This window comes from Colobus angolensis, unplaced genomic scaffold, assembly GCF_000951035.1.
Source record: "Colobus angolensis palliatus isolate OR3802 unplaced genomic scaffold, Cang.pa_1.0 Scaffold58, whole genome shotgun sequence".
Classification (NCBI taxonomy): domain Eukaryota; kingdom Metazoa; phylum Chordata; class Mammalia; order Primates; family Cercopithecidae; genus Colobus; species Colobus angolensis.
Genome location: NW_012119376.1, coordinates 8,815,973 through 8,830,721, shown reverse-complemented (window position 1 = coordinate 8,830,721; position 14,749 = coordinate 8,815,973). Strand labels below are relative to the sequence as shown.

Below are 14,749 nucleotides of genomic sequence, written 5' to 3'. Positions count from 1 at the left end.
TTGGGAGGCCAAAGTGAGCGGGATCACCTGAGGTCAGGAGTTCCAGACCAACCGAGGCCAACATGGTGAAACTCTGTCTCTACTAAACATACAAAATTAGCTGAGCATGGAAGTGCATGCCTGTAATCCCAGCTACTCAGGAGGCTAAGGCAGTAGCTTGAACCCGGGAGGCAGAGGCTGCAGTGAGCCGAGACTGTGCCACTGCACGCCAGCCTGGGTGACAAGAGCAAAACTCTGTCTCAAAAATAAAAATAAAAATTACATTTGGCTTCTGTTTAAGCCTTTTATCCTTTTCACCAACACAATTCTAAGTAGAAAAAGTAAACTAAAACAAGTTAGAATCCACATTATTTCCAAGATTTCTTCACTTGTTTTTAAATAGCAATTTCCCACTAACAATATCATAAATGTTGATTTTTTTAAACTGAATTTTTAAACAGAATTCCCAGCATGGAATATTTCTACCTGATTAATCTAGTACTTCCAAATAAAACAAGTATCTCAAATATTAAATTATCATTTCTTTAAAAGGACTTTTTGAAATATACCACACTTTTTATAGAAAGGCAGGCTGATCACCTGAGGTCAGGAGTTCGAGACCAGCCCAACCAACATGGAGAAACCCCATCTGTATTAAAAATACAAAATTAGCTGGGCATGCCATGCCTGTAATCCCAGCTACTCGGAAGGCTGAGGCAGGAGAATTGCTTGAACCCAAGCGGCGGAGGTTGTGATGAGCTGAGATCGCCCTATCGCACTCCAGCCTGGGCAACAAGAGTGAAACTCCATCTCAAAAAAAAAAAAAAAAGTGGATACATTTCTGGGAAGAGGAGACATTAAATATCATAAAAGTCAATGTTCTGTGTTTTGAAGGTTACTGCTGGTGGGGCTCAGGGAATACACCTCAAAACATGACTGTAAGAGATAAAAATTTATACCCCAAATATGCCTTTTTGGCATAAGGATTATTTCGAGAAACAGCAGAAACTGGAAAAGCTCTGAAAACGGAAAATAAGTTACCCTTTTGTAAGAGAAATTTACACCCATAAAGGGAATCTCCATTTGTAAAGATGTCTCCATCTCTGTACCAGAAAGAAAAGGATGGCTCTAAATCTAAACTAGAAACTCTTCTCAATGGGGAAGGCACCTACTGAAATCTGTGCAACAAACTTGACCCTTGTTTAGACATTTCCTGATCACCTCCCCATAATAGGTTTTCTCTACAGCTCCTCTGTTTCTGTAGACATGTATTAAAGCCACTTCTTAGACATTTACAAGCATCTCTTTAATTGCACTTTCCTTTATGACATTTTGCTAAATCTACTCTGCCTGTGCTCTATAAAAGGAACAAGAAAGCCTGGATGACAGCACATCTGTTGACAGCATGGTTCACTCAATAGTTTAAGTCCAGTGTTGAGAGCTGCTGTTCAGAAGAAAAGATTCTTTTCAAAATATTACTGTTCATTGACAATGCATCAGGTCATCCAAGATCTCTGACGGAGATGGACCAGGAGATGAATGTTGTTTCCATGCCTGCTATCACAACATCCCATTCTGCAAACCATGGATAAAGAAGTAATTCTGACTCTCAAGTCTATTTAAGAAATAAATTTCTTAAGGTTATAGTTGCCATAAATAGTGATTCACCTGATGGAGCTAAGCAAAGTAAATTAAAAACCTTCTGGAAAGAATTCTCCATTCTAGATGCCATTAAGAATACTTTTGATACATGGGAAGAGGTTAAAAATGTCAACATTTACAAGAGTTGAGAAGATGATTCCAAACCTCAGGCATGATTGAGGGATCAAGACTTCAGTGGAAGTTAGTAACTGCAGCTGTTGTAGAAACAGCACGTGAACTAGAATTAGAAGGGAAATCTGAATACTGAATTGCTGCAATCTCATGATAAAACTTGAATGGGGCCAGGTGTGGTGGCTCATGCCTGTAATCCCAGCACTTTGGCAGGCTGAGGTGGGCAGATCACGAGATCAGGAGTTCAAGACCAGCCTGGCCAACATGGCAAAACCCCGTCTCTACAAAAATACAAAAATTAGCTGGGCATGGTGGCACATGCCTGTAATCCCAGCTACTCAGGAGGCTGAGGCAGAATAATCGCTGGAACTCGGGAGGCAGAGGATGCAGTGAGCCAAGATTGAGCCACTGAACTCCAGCCTGGGAGACAGAGCGAGACTCCGTCTCAAACAAAACAAAACAAAACTTGAATGGATGAGGAGTTGCTTCTTATGGATGAACAAAGAAAATGGTTTCTTAAGACGAAAGCTACTCCTGGTGAAGATACTATGAATGTTGTTTAAATGAAAAGGGATTTAAAATATTACACAAACTTAGAGAGGAACTGACCCCAATTTTGAAAGTTGTACTGTGGGTAAAAAACTATCAAACAGCATTGCATGCTGCAGAGAAATGAAAGGAAGAGTCCATTGATGCAATCAACTTCACTGCCACCTTAATGTTTATGATTCTCTAAAGGTTCAAATGATCATCAGCAGTTTTTAGCAATAAAGTATTTTTTTTTTTTTGAGACAGAGTCTCGCTCTGTCTTTCACCATGTTGGCCAGGCTGGTCTCGAACTGCTGACCTCAAGTGATCTGCCCTCTTTGGCTTTCAGGCGTGAGCCACCGTGCCCGGCCACTAATTTTAATGAAAATATGTATGCTGTTTTTTTCAGACATAATGCACACTTAATAGACTACAGTATAGTGTAAATATAATTTTTATGTGCACTGGGAAACCAAAAAATTAGTGTGACTGCCTTGTGAAATTCACTTCATTGCAGTGGTCTGGAACTGAACCTGAAGTATCTACAAGGTATGCCTGTACTCTGGAGATTCAGTTGGTATTCCCTAGGCATCTCTCATGTATACATGAAGTATATATGTTAATAAATTTCTGTTAGTCTTCTCTTATTAATCTAACGTTTGCCACAGGTGTTCTGGCCAACTGAGAACTTGGGAAAAGTTATATTTTCTCCCATGCTAAAACTAACAAGCCACTGGAAATGAATGCAGATAAAAACCTTTTTGTTTTTCTCGTGGGTATAATTTCAAAACATTCTGATGGCAGCCATTGGCTATAAAACCTGTGTACAACATTCAGTGTATTTTAACAAAGCTTAATAATTAATGAACATCCTATGTCATTAATTTATAATAAATCCAATCTGTTTCAGAATTTTCAAATGCACTGCTTAAGATTCTGTCCCAGTGGTAATTAGCTAACAGTGACAGTCTTTAAATTCCTTTATTTGCATTTGTCATAATACACTTTCCAGACAATCTAGTGAATGATCAGTGAGTGACTCTAAGGGTTGTGGCAGTGGTCAGGCTATCTGATTACCTTCCCTAATGAGTGAGGAGCTTTTCTCATCATTAGAATATACGTCAGAATAAAGAGACTTCTTGCATTAGACACGAATAGGTAGAAAATTTTGTAATTATGATTATTTTTACCATGAGGATTCCCAACAAATTTTGGTAATTTGGTTTTCTTCCTTATGTTGATATGGAGGTACTGGATAAAATATTGATTTAATTGGAAAAATATTACTGTTATAATTTGGTAAAATAACATGAACTTTTATTAAAAAAGCAACTGAGTGCTTTCTTGGACACTGAAGAAATAGCTCATAGTATTTAGCCAAAGCTGTTTATGACTGATACTTATATAAACAAATACAGATTACTTAATTTTAACTGTAAATGTTCATTAAGAGAAATTAGTCTTTCTGAGGTGGGCTTTTTTTTCCTTTTTTTGCTAGTTTTGCAATTATGCAAGACATTAGTAAAGTTGTTCCTTTTCAATGTCTCATCTCCATATTTACATTTCAACCTCTTGGTACTTTGTCTACCCAGGAACATAGAGCTCAGAGGCTCTTCCAAAACTGCCAAAGGCTCCCCAAACAGGTATTTAGTAAGGTTTACCCAGTTCCACAAATGATGAGCCAGCTACCACCCATGAGAATTCATTCATCATTTGACCTATTAAGCCCATCAGAATAAAATGCTGATTTGGATTTAAATGCTCATGAAGACTTAACCCTACCTAAATGATCGATCTATCTAGCTAGTTGCTCTCTGTCTGTCTGTCTGTCTGTCTATCTATCTACCTACCTACCTACCTAAGACAGGGTCTTGCGCTGTCTTCCAGGCTGCAGTACAGTGGTGCAATCACAACTCCCTGTAGCCTCGACTGCCTGGGCTCAAGCGATCCTCCCACCCCAGCCTTCTGAGTAACTGGGACTACAGGCACGTGACACTATGCCCAGCTAATTTTTGGTAGAGATGGGTCTTACTATGTTACCCAGGCTGGTCTCAAACTCCTGGGCTCAAGTAATCCTCATGCCTTAGCCTCCCAAAGTGCTGGGATTTCAGGCATGAGCCACCAAACCTGGGCAACACAGCAAGACCCCATCTCTTAAAAAAAAAGTTAGCCAAGTGAGGTGACCCTCACCTGTAGTCACAGCTACTTGGGAGGCTGATACGGGAGGATGGCTTAAGCTCAGGAGTTCAGGACTACAGAGAGCTATGATCACGCCACCTGCTTGGGTGACAGGCCAAGACTCTGTCTAAAAAATGCAAATAAAAAACATCTCCAGTTACCTTTCATCTAAAGGTCTACTTGAGATGTTAAATTTGGCCAAGAGAAGAGACACCAGGAGACAAAAATTGCCTTAAACTTATGCTACTCCTTAAAGACTATATAGTACATAGTCATGAGTTTAGAATTACCTTCACTATAGTTGAACTATTCCTTTCTGGATCCTTGGTCAGACAGTCTCTCGTCTTTCATCTAGTGTGTACTCTGAATAGGAATATTGGACATGTGCTTCCAAATGTAGCAATGAAAACTCTAGAAATACGAGGAATAGACAGGTAAAAACAGCAATACGTGCATATTAAAAGAGTTATAAAGAACAACATTATACAATGATAAAAGGGTCATTTCACCAGGAAGATATAATAATTATAAATATATATGCACCCAATATCTGAGCATCTAAATATATTAAAGCATACGACAGAACTGGAGAGAGCAATAAACACAATACAATAGTAGGAGGAAATCTGAATTTCCCACTTTCCATAACGGCTAGAACAACCAGACAGAAAATCAATAAGGAACTGGGGACTTGAAAAACACGATAGACCCAATGGACCTAACAGACATGTATAGAACATTTCACCTCATAGCAGCAGAAGTGCTACGTTCCAGGATATGTGCCAAAACAAGTCTTAATAAATTTAAGAAGACTGAAATGACAGCAGGTATTTTTTCTGACCACCATAGGATTAAAGTAGAAATCAATAGCAGAGAGAATACAAGATAATTCACAAATATGTAGAAATTAAACAATATACTCTTAACCAATGAATGGGTCTTTAACAACCAACAAACGGGTCTGAATATGTTATCCCAAATAATCTTTATTTTAGGGATTTTGAGCCAAATGCCACCAAGAATCAGCAGACTCAATATGAAGCTCTAAAATCAAGGCACAAATTTTCTTCTTGTAAAGGAAATTTATATTTAAATAGAAAATTTCCATTTGTAGAGATATCTTCCTCTAATTCAGTAGGGATATGATGACTCCTAACTCATATCAATGGAGAAGACGTCAACATAAATGTGCATAAAAAACCTTACTAAATAAGCCTTATTTATTATACTTTTCCTGGTCAATTTCCCATAACTTGTTTACCCAGCCACAAAGCCCCAAGCCTCTACTCCTTTGTTTTGATCTAATACAGTATTTAAGCTCAAATTCTAAACACCCATTTAGGTTACTCATAGCTGTGTGCTCCCAAGTGTACATGCATGATGCATATGCTAATAAGCTTCTGTTTGTTTTTCTCCTGTTAATCTGTCTTTAGAAACATTAAGCTGGAAAACCTGAAATGAGTAGAGAAAAAGACTTTTTACATTCCCTATAGGGAAATTATAAAATACCTTGAGACATATGAAAACAAAAACACAACATACCAAAACTTATGAGATGCAGCAAAAGCAGTGCTAAGAGGAAAATTTATAGCTATAAATGCCTACATTAAAAAGAAAGAAAAAGGCCAGTCATGGTTGCTCATGACTATAATCCCAGCACTTTAGAAGGCCAAGGTGGGAGAATTGCTTGAGCCCAGTAGTTCAAGACCAGCCTGGGAAACATAGGGAGACCTTGTCTCTACAAATAATAATAACAAAATTGGGGGCATGGTATGCGTCTGTGGTCCCAGCTACTTGGGAGGCTGAGGTGGAAGATCACCTGAGCCCAGGAGGTCAAGGCTGCAGTGGTCCATGATTATGCTACGGCACTCCCGCCTGGGCAACAGAGTGATACCCTGTATCAAAAAGAAGAAAGAAGAAGAATAATAATATTTCAAATAAAAACAAAACATTATACTTCCAAAGAGCAAGAAAAAGAAGAACAGGGTGTAAAGTTAGTGCGAGGAAGTAATAATGATCAGAGCAGGAAAAAAAAGAGAATATAAAAATACTGGGTAAAAAAACTCAATGAAAAAGTGTTAAAAAAAAAAAAAAAGACAAAATCAACAAACCTTTAGCTAGACTAACTAAAAAAGAAAAACTTAAACAAAAAGAATCGGTGATGAAACAGGAGATATTATAACTGATGCCACATAAATAAAAGGGATCATAAAAGGTTACTATGAACAATTAAACAATTATATGCTAACAAGCTGGATAACCTAAAAGGAGGAGATAAATTTGTAGAAATACAGAACCTACTAACATTGAATCATGAAGAAATAAAATATCTGAACACACATTTAAATAGAAAAAAGATTGAATCAGGAATAAAAAACAAAAATCCCCCCCCCCCCAATAAAAAAGCCCAGGATGGCTTCACTGGTGAATTCCACCAAACATTTAAAGAATTAATGCCAATCCTTCTCAAACTCTTCCAGGAAATTGAAGAAGAGGGAACACTCTCGAACTCAAATTACGAAGCAGTGTTACCCTTACCCCATAGCCGAAGACACTGCAAGACAAGCAAATTATAGGCCAATAACCCTGATGAAGACAGATGCAAAAATACTCAACAAAATACTAGCTATCTGAATTCAACAGTATATTAAGGGAACAAATGAGATTTATCCCTGGGGTGCAAGAATGGTTCAACATACACAAGTTAATAGATGTGACACACCACAGTAATAGAATGATTAAAAAAAAAACACACACACACACACATGACCATCTCAACAGTTACAGAAGAAAAAACTGACAAAATCTGATACCCTTTCATGACAAAGGCTCTCAATGAACTAGGAACAGAAGAAAATTTCCTCAAGATAATAAAAGCCATATATGAAATCTCATAGCTGACATCAACTCAGTAGTGAAAAACTAATACCTTTAAGGTAAGGAACAAGGCAAGGATGCCCACTCTCACCACTTCTATTCAACACAGAGCTAGAAGTCCTTACCAGAGCAATTAGGCAAGAAAAAGAAATAAGCACTGAAGAGGATGAAGTAAAACTATGTTTGTAGATGACATGATCTTATTTGTAAAAAACTTTAAGAATCCACAGAAAAACTAGGACTAATAAAGGAATTCAGTAAAGTTAAAGGATACCAAATCAACATACAAAAACCAGTTGCATTTCTACATACTAACAACAAACTATCCAAAAGGGAAACTAAGAAAACAATCCCATCTACAATAGCATCAAAAATTACTTAGGAATAAACTTAGCAAGGTGATGAAAGACTTGTATGCTGAAAAATTATAAAACATTGATTAAAGAAATTTTAAAAGACACAAATAAATGGAAAGATATCCTATGGTTATGGATTAGAAAACTTAATATTGTCAACATGTCCACACTACCCAAAGGAATACATAGATTCAATGCAATCCATATCAAAATCCCAATAGCATTTTTTACAGAAATAGAAAAAACAGTCCTATAATTCATATGGAACCCCAAAGATGCTGAATAGTCAAATGATCAGGAGAAGGAACAAAATTGTAGGCATCACACTTTTCTATTTCAAAATAGATTACAAAGCTATAGTAATCCCAACAGTATGGTAATGGAATAAAGACATATAGACAAACGGAACAGAACAGGGAGCCCAGAAATAAGCCCACAAATATATGGTCAACCGATCTTTAACAAGAATGCCAAAAATACACAATGGGGAAAGGATAGTCTCTTTAACAAATAATGCTGGGAAAACTAGATATCCATATGCTTAAGGAAGAAATTAGACCCATACACAAAAATCAGTTCAAAATGTATTAAACACCTAAATGTGAAGCCTAAAAGTGTAAAAATTCTAGGAAAAAAGATAGGGAGAAGGTTCATGACAGTGGTCTTAGTAATGATTTCTTGAATATGACATCAAAAACACATGCAATAAAAGCAAAAATAGACCACTAGGACATAAACTATAAGGCTTCTGCACAGCAAAGAAATCAACAGAGTAAAAAAGGAACCTACAAAATGGGGAGAAAATAACTGCAAACCATGTTATCTGATGAGGGGTTAGTATAGGATGTACAACATTGTGCCTATGGTTAATGATCCTGTATCATACACCTTAATATTTAAGAGGGCAGATCTCATGTTAAGTATTCTTACCACAATGAACAAAACAGAGTTACAGTATATTATTATATTGGCATAACTCAAGGAAAGTAATTTAGCAACATTTATCTATTGTCATGAAAAAGTTCAAAATTGTTGACTCCACAATCCCACTTTTGAGGCACCCACTTTTGAATCCCACTTTTGAGGGACAAACTGAACGAAAAGTTGTAAGATGTGAAACAAGTCTTATACCTAAAGACGTCCATTAAAGTAACACATGTAACTGTAAAAAAGCAAAAGCAGTAATAGTCAATGGGGGACTGTTCCTTCCATGGATTTGATGCTGAGAGGGAATACATGAAAATTGCTAAAGCTGCATTAGGGTGAAGAGATTATGGATGGTGTTCCTTTTTTGTTTTTGCCAAAATTTCTGTAATGCTATGTTATATTTGGATCACTAAAATAAATACATTTACTTATTATACATATGAAGCACTGTTTATAAAAAGATGCTTGGAAAACAGACATTTTTCTTAGTTGAAACTGGTTTATCTTCCTAATTCGTTACCTAAAAAACAGTTTGCATATCATAGAAAACAAAAGGAAACAAGTCAGCCCTGTAGTTTTTCATGTGGAAAGAGTGATTTCTTGTAGGTTAGAAGGGCCCTCTGTCACGTCCCATTCTTCAATACAAGCAAATTTACAATTTCCTAGGCTGTGACTTGTAGAATGTAGCCTCACCTGCCACCCTGGGACTAGACTTTTCCTGTGGGCTGAGGTAGCTGTGGAGTTGCTGTCATAATAAACACCAGAGTGAAGCCACATCCAAGGTTCATCTAAAGATTTTTTTTTTTAATGAACTGCTTTAAACCCATAGCACACTTAATTTAATAGTTCCTGAGGAATACAGCCCTCCACTAGACCCAATGATAACACATGATTTTCATTACACATGTCCTAAGGTATATGGACCTCTTAGGTTCCAATAACAGGATTTCAATCAACTCAGTTGCTATTGGGTATAGCGAGCGCAACTTATACGAAAAATCTAAAACCCTCTACACAGCTGACACAATTAAGAATTTCTCTGTCTTATTCCTAACAGCTCCATTTTATTCCTAACACCTATTGTACACCTTAAAAATATTTAAGAAAATACACAGTGAAGAATATAATTAAGAAGTATTTAAGAAAACTCCAAACTCCATGTTTTATAACTAAGAGAATTCTCACTTACATACAGCTACAATTCATGTATAGAAACAGCTTTTGCTTATTGATGATTTCACCTAATCTGAATCCAACCAAAAATCCTGAATGACATATTTAATTTTTACCTTGACCATGACTGAAACGTTATTACTGAATACTTACATATTTAAATTGTGTATTTCACTTATGAGAAAAGTAAAAATGCAAATTTCCAGCTCTCAAAGCAAGAAGGTTCAATAAAACGTTATATAAAAATGTTGATTTTTGACTATTTTATAACTGTTATGTTAAAGAGAAACATGAAACCTTTGCATTGTTAATATTGGTTCAAATAAGTGGAAAGCTTAAATATTAACATTTACCTTCCTTGGTCCTTCATCCCATGTTACTTGCTATTCAGGCCACATGAGTTTATTGTCTGTGATATTAGATATGCACTTATGTAACCTAATGGGTTATGATCCAGAAATGGATTAAGGCAATATCTTTTAAAATAGAATATGCCTTTCAGCAAAGTATCCTCTGATTGAGAATACTGATGCCTTTAAGGATTGTTTGGGGTATTTTGAAGAAAACTACGTGTCAACACATATAACTGGAAATATAGTGGAATTTACTCATATGCTTTTAGGGTTTTCTCTCTAAACACTATTAGGAGTTTTAGACTTTGGTGAACAAATTGTCTTGGGTTTTAAAAAGTAGAAAAACTCTTATTTATGCTAAGTAGTCATATGCTATTGGTTCAAATCTGTATTCTCACATATTTAAAAACTTTAAGTTTTAAAAGGCCAATTGCCTTGTAGTTCACCTAAAATGTGTTTACTTATGTCACTTTAAGGCTCTGATTAAAAATAAATAAATTACATTGTTAGGATGGTATATCAAGCCAAGCATAGTGTCACATACTTGTAGTCCCGGCTACTCAGGAGGTTGAGGTGGGAGGATTGCTTACTTGAGCCCAGGGGTTCCAGTCTAGCCTGGGCAGCACAGTAAGACCCTTCTCTCAAAAAAAAAAAAAAAAAGAAAGAAAGAAAAAAGAAAAAAGATTGTATACCAGTGGTTGCAATTCAGTACAAAAATTTCAGTTCAGAGACTAGTCACTAAAGAATGAATCAGTGAAATGCTATGAGAAAGGATTGGGGGCTTTTAATGTATCATTTATATCTTAAACTATGAACGGTAAATCTCAGAACTTGAGCATTTTTAGGTTGTGTGACAGTGTGTATTACCATCTCAGTATTCTTCCTGATTTAAGTTTCTGCCAGTTCTTTCATTTTATCTCATTTCTAGAACATACACGGCAGATTTTTATGTTTACACTTGAGCAACTCTTTGCCCGGACAGCATGGCAGATTCATGAGCAACACATTTCCTAGAAAAAGAATCTCTAACTTCTGTCCTTGATATGCCCCTGCCAGTGCTCTTTGCCTGTGAATACCTAGGTGGAGGGCAAGTGAAATTCCATTTAACTGAATATACTTTGAGGTCTCAGGAGGTTTAGGTGAGTGGATGATTTAAAACTTTAATTTTATAGGCTGGGTTTGGTGGCTCACACCTGTAATCCCAGCACTTTAGGAGGCTGAGGTAGGTGGATCACCTGAGCTCAGGAGTGTGAGACAAGCCTGGGCAACATGGTGAAACCCTGTCTTTACTAAAAATATAAAACTTAGCTGGGCATGGTGGTGCATGTCTGTAGTCCCAGCTACTTGGGAGGCTGAGGTGGGAGGATCACTTGAGCCTGGGAGGCAGAGGTTGCAGTGAGTCAAGATCCAAGATCGTGCCATTGCACTCCAGCCTGGATGACAGAGTGAGATCCTATCTCAAAAAAAACAAAAAACAAAAAACAAAACACCACATAGACAAAAAAACAAAAAACTCTTTAATTTTATTGATGCATGTTTCAAAGACCACCTATTCTAAATATCATAAGGCTCAGAAAAGTAAAAAGTTTTGAAAATCAAAGAATCATTTTCTTTGAGGAAATTTCCACCAGATTTTTATGCAGCATAATTGTAGTCAATTAATACATCTTAAGAGTTTGATCCCATATCATTTAAAAGGCATACCGTATACATAATGATATTTATGAAGAATTAAAATACTAACCAGAAATACAATTTTCATTTATTGAATATCTACTGTTTCAGAATGTATTAAATGTCTAAATACCTTGCCTCATTCAATTTATTGCTCACAGTAAGAATGCATAAAGACTGCATGTTAAGAAACATTCTGCATACTCTACAGAAATGGAAACTGAGGCTCAAAGAAGCAATTTGTCAACATAAATGGTTAAATTGTGAATAAAATCCACATCAATTTGACTTTAAAATCTATTATCCTAACCACTATGCCACAATGTTTTCTAAAGAACTCTTTTTTCAAAATGTACTTTTGAAAAAGTACACTGTTTTGCTGGGGTGTTTTTTCACCCTTAACTAGTGATATTTTTGGCAAATACAGAATATAAAGTCAAAATTTAGAATCTTATTAAGGAAAGAACTTGCATTGTTTTTAGTTTATATTTGAGTAACACTGTATAATTTGCTTTATGGGTTATAGATGCTTTTCTTGTGCATAACTTACTTGATCATCTTAAATTAGAACCATTTTATAAAGAAGGAGACTGAGGCTCAGGGAGGTTAAATGGGATTTGCCTGTGGTCAGGCAAACATGAAGTGTTGGAGCTGAGTTTTGAAATCCAGTTTTCTTTCAAGTACAATATTCCGTCTTCTTGGTAAAGGGACAGAGGCAATGTAAGTTTGAGAAAAGCTAGTGTTCGAGTGCCTTGCTTAACAAGATTTGTAGCTTCTAAAAAAATATGCCAACCATAAAATTCCTGGTAAAGGAGCCTGAGTTGGCCATACCACACGACCTTCATTGTGTATGTGGAAGGGGCTGCCCCTCCCGCAGTGGCTGAGCAGAACGCTGGCCTCACCTAGGCTTCAGACAAGGAGAGATGTTATTCAGCCTGTGACCTGGCATTTCACCATGAAATTATCTTTCTGGAGTATTCAATTTAACTATCTTTCATGAAAGAAGTAAACTTCCTGATTTTTTCTTTTCTGGTTGAAACATTGTTTGAATCATCTATGATAACAGAAGACATTAACATTGCATGCTGACTTTCTTTTCTTCTTCCAAAAGTTAGAACAAACCAGTAGTAGTCTGTTAACTACAGTAGTTATACTTATCCATGGTTTCACTTTCTGAGGTTCCTGTTACTTGTGCTCAACCACAGTCTGCAAATTGGTGAGTACAGTAAAACAAGATATTTTTGAGAGAGAGCGAGATCACATTCATGTAACTCCTATTACACCATATTGTTATAACTGCTCTATTTTATCATTAGCTAATGTTGTTAATCTCTTACTGTGCCTAATTTATAAATTAAACTTTATCATAGGTGTATATGCCTAGGAAAAGACATAATACATACAGGGTTCGGTACTATCCACCATTTCTGACATGCCCTGGGGATCCTGGAACCGAGGATAGAAGGACTACTGTACGAAAACAATTAGCATGTTTCACTGCAGTGAGACTCCTGATTTTATATAAAACTGTATCTTTTTGGTCATTTTGTTTGTCTTTTAACAAAGAGAGTAGGTGTGGTCTCTCCTACATTGCTGTCCTATTGAAAACTAGGGATGAATTCATTAATTTGATAATTAAGAGCCTACCAGTTGCCAGGCACTGTTCTAGGTGCTTGGGATACAGCAATGAACAAAACAGATAACATTCCCTGTCCCCAGCAAGCATATATTCTAGTGTGAGGAATGACAAACATTAAAGCATCAGGTAGTAAAAAGTGTTGAAGTCAGACCAAACAAGGACAGAGAGCATTTTTTTGTCTAGAGGATGTCACGTGTACCTTACTGTTCATTATTCCACAGCAGCTTGATGGTGAAAACAGGTTCTGCTCCCACAACCATGTGGACTTTCATGAAGGAGCAGCAGGGCTGCCGTATGTCGAGTACACACACAGCTGCGAAGTGTGCAGAGGACAGCTCCCCCTGCACCTCCACTGAAATTTGAATTTATGGAAACATGCAGCTTCTATGTTCTCTACTTTTGCAGTAAATTGGAAAACTAGGACCAAAATCAATCATACAAAAATTGAGTATTTTAAAGCCACTTATCTAGGAGTTTTTGACCAATTATCTGGATTTTTAAAAAAATTCTCCCTTCAATTTTAAATTTCTCTATTGGACGTTTATCCAGTTTTCTTACTGAGTCACCTCTATTTCATCTGATAGAAGCAATCCTATTTTATCACATTCAAATGATAATGAAATTCAGTGCTTATGCATCAACTATGTCTTATCCTAATGCTTGAAAACATATGTAAACATGCTTTCTGCAAAGAAAGATACGTCTCCATAAAACAGAATCATTAAGGGCGAAAAAAAAAAAAAAAAAAAAGGAAAGTCAGTTAGCTGATCAAATACTAGGCAAGGCATTTTTACTCTTCTTGAATGTATACACAACCCTGAACATTTGAGATTATTCCATTGTTCAATGATATTGACACACTTACAGAATATAAATAACCTGTCTGAAATCACAGAACTAGTAAATGTCACAGGTAAAAGACAAATTCAGATCCAACCCCAAAGGTATTTCTAATATGTCGCCCGGACCAAAAGCAAACCACTTATTCACACTAACCCATCTTCTAACAGTTGCTGGATACTGGCAAGTATATATTTTACGTATCTCTCCTACATCAGATGTAGGAGGTGTGTTTTTATAACACAAATTTGTAAATGTTATCTGTGAAAATGAAGATTTATGTTTTTAAAAGGCAAATAATTTAGTGATTAAGGCAGCTTTATTATTCTGAAAATGAAACTTGATAGAACATCCACATAAAGAAACTTCTAGAAAAGAAAATAAAGTGATAAAAGTTACTCCCTGAAATGTAGTCTATAAAGTTCCAATGCCTGTACTGTCTCTGTAAAGCC

General features: G+C 36.3%; 1 protein-coding gene across 10 annotated transcripts in view; it reads right to left on the bottom strand.

Moving 5' to 3' along the window:
- MAP7 (microtubule-associated protein 7) overlaps positions 1-14,749 on the bottom strand; it is a 208,449-nt gene that overhangs the window by 106,390 nt on the left and 87,310 nt on the right. The gene's annotated exons all lie outside the window — the stretch shown is intronic.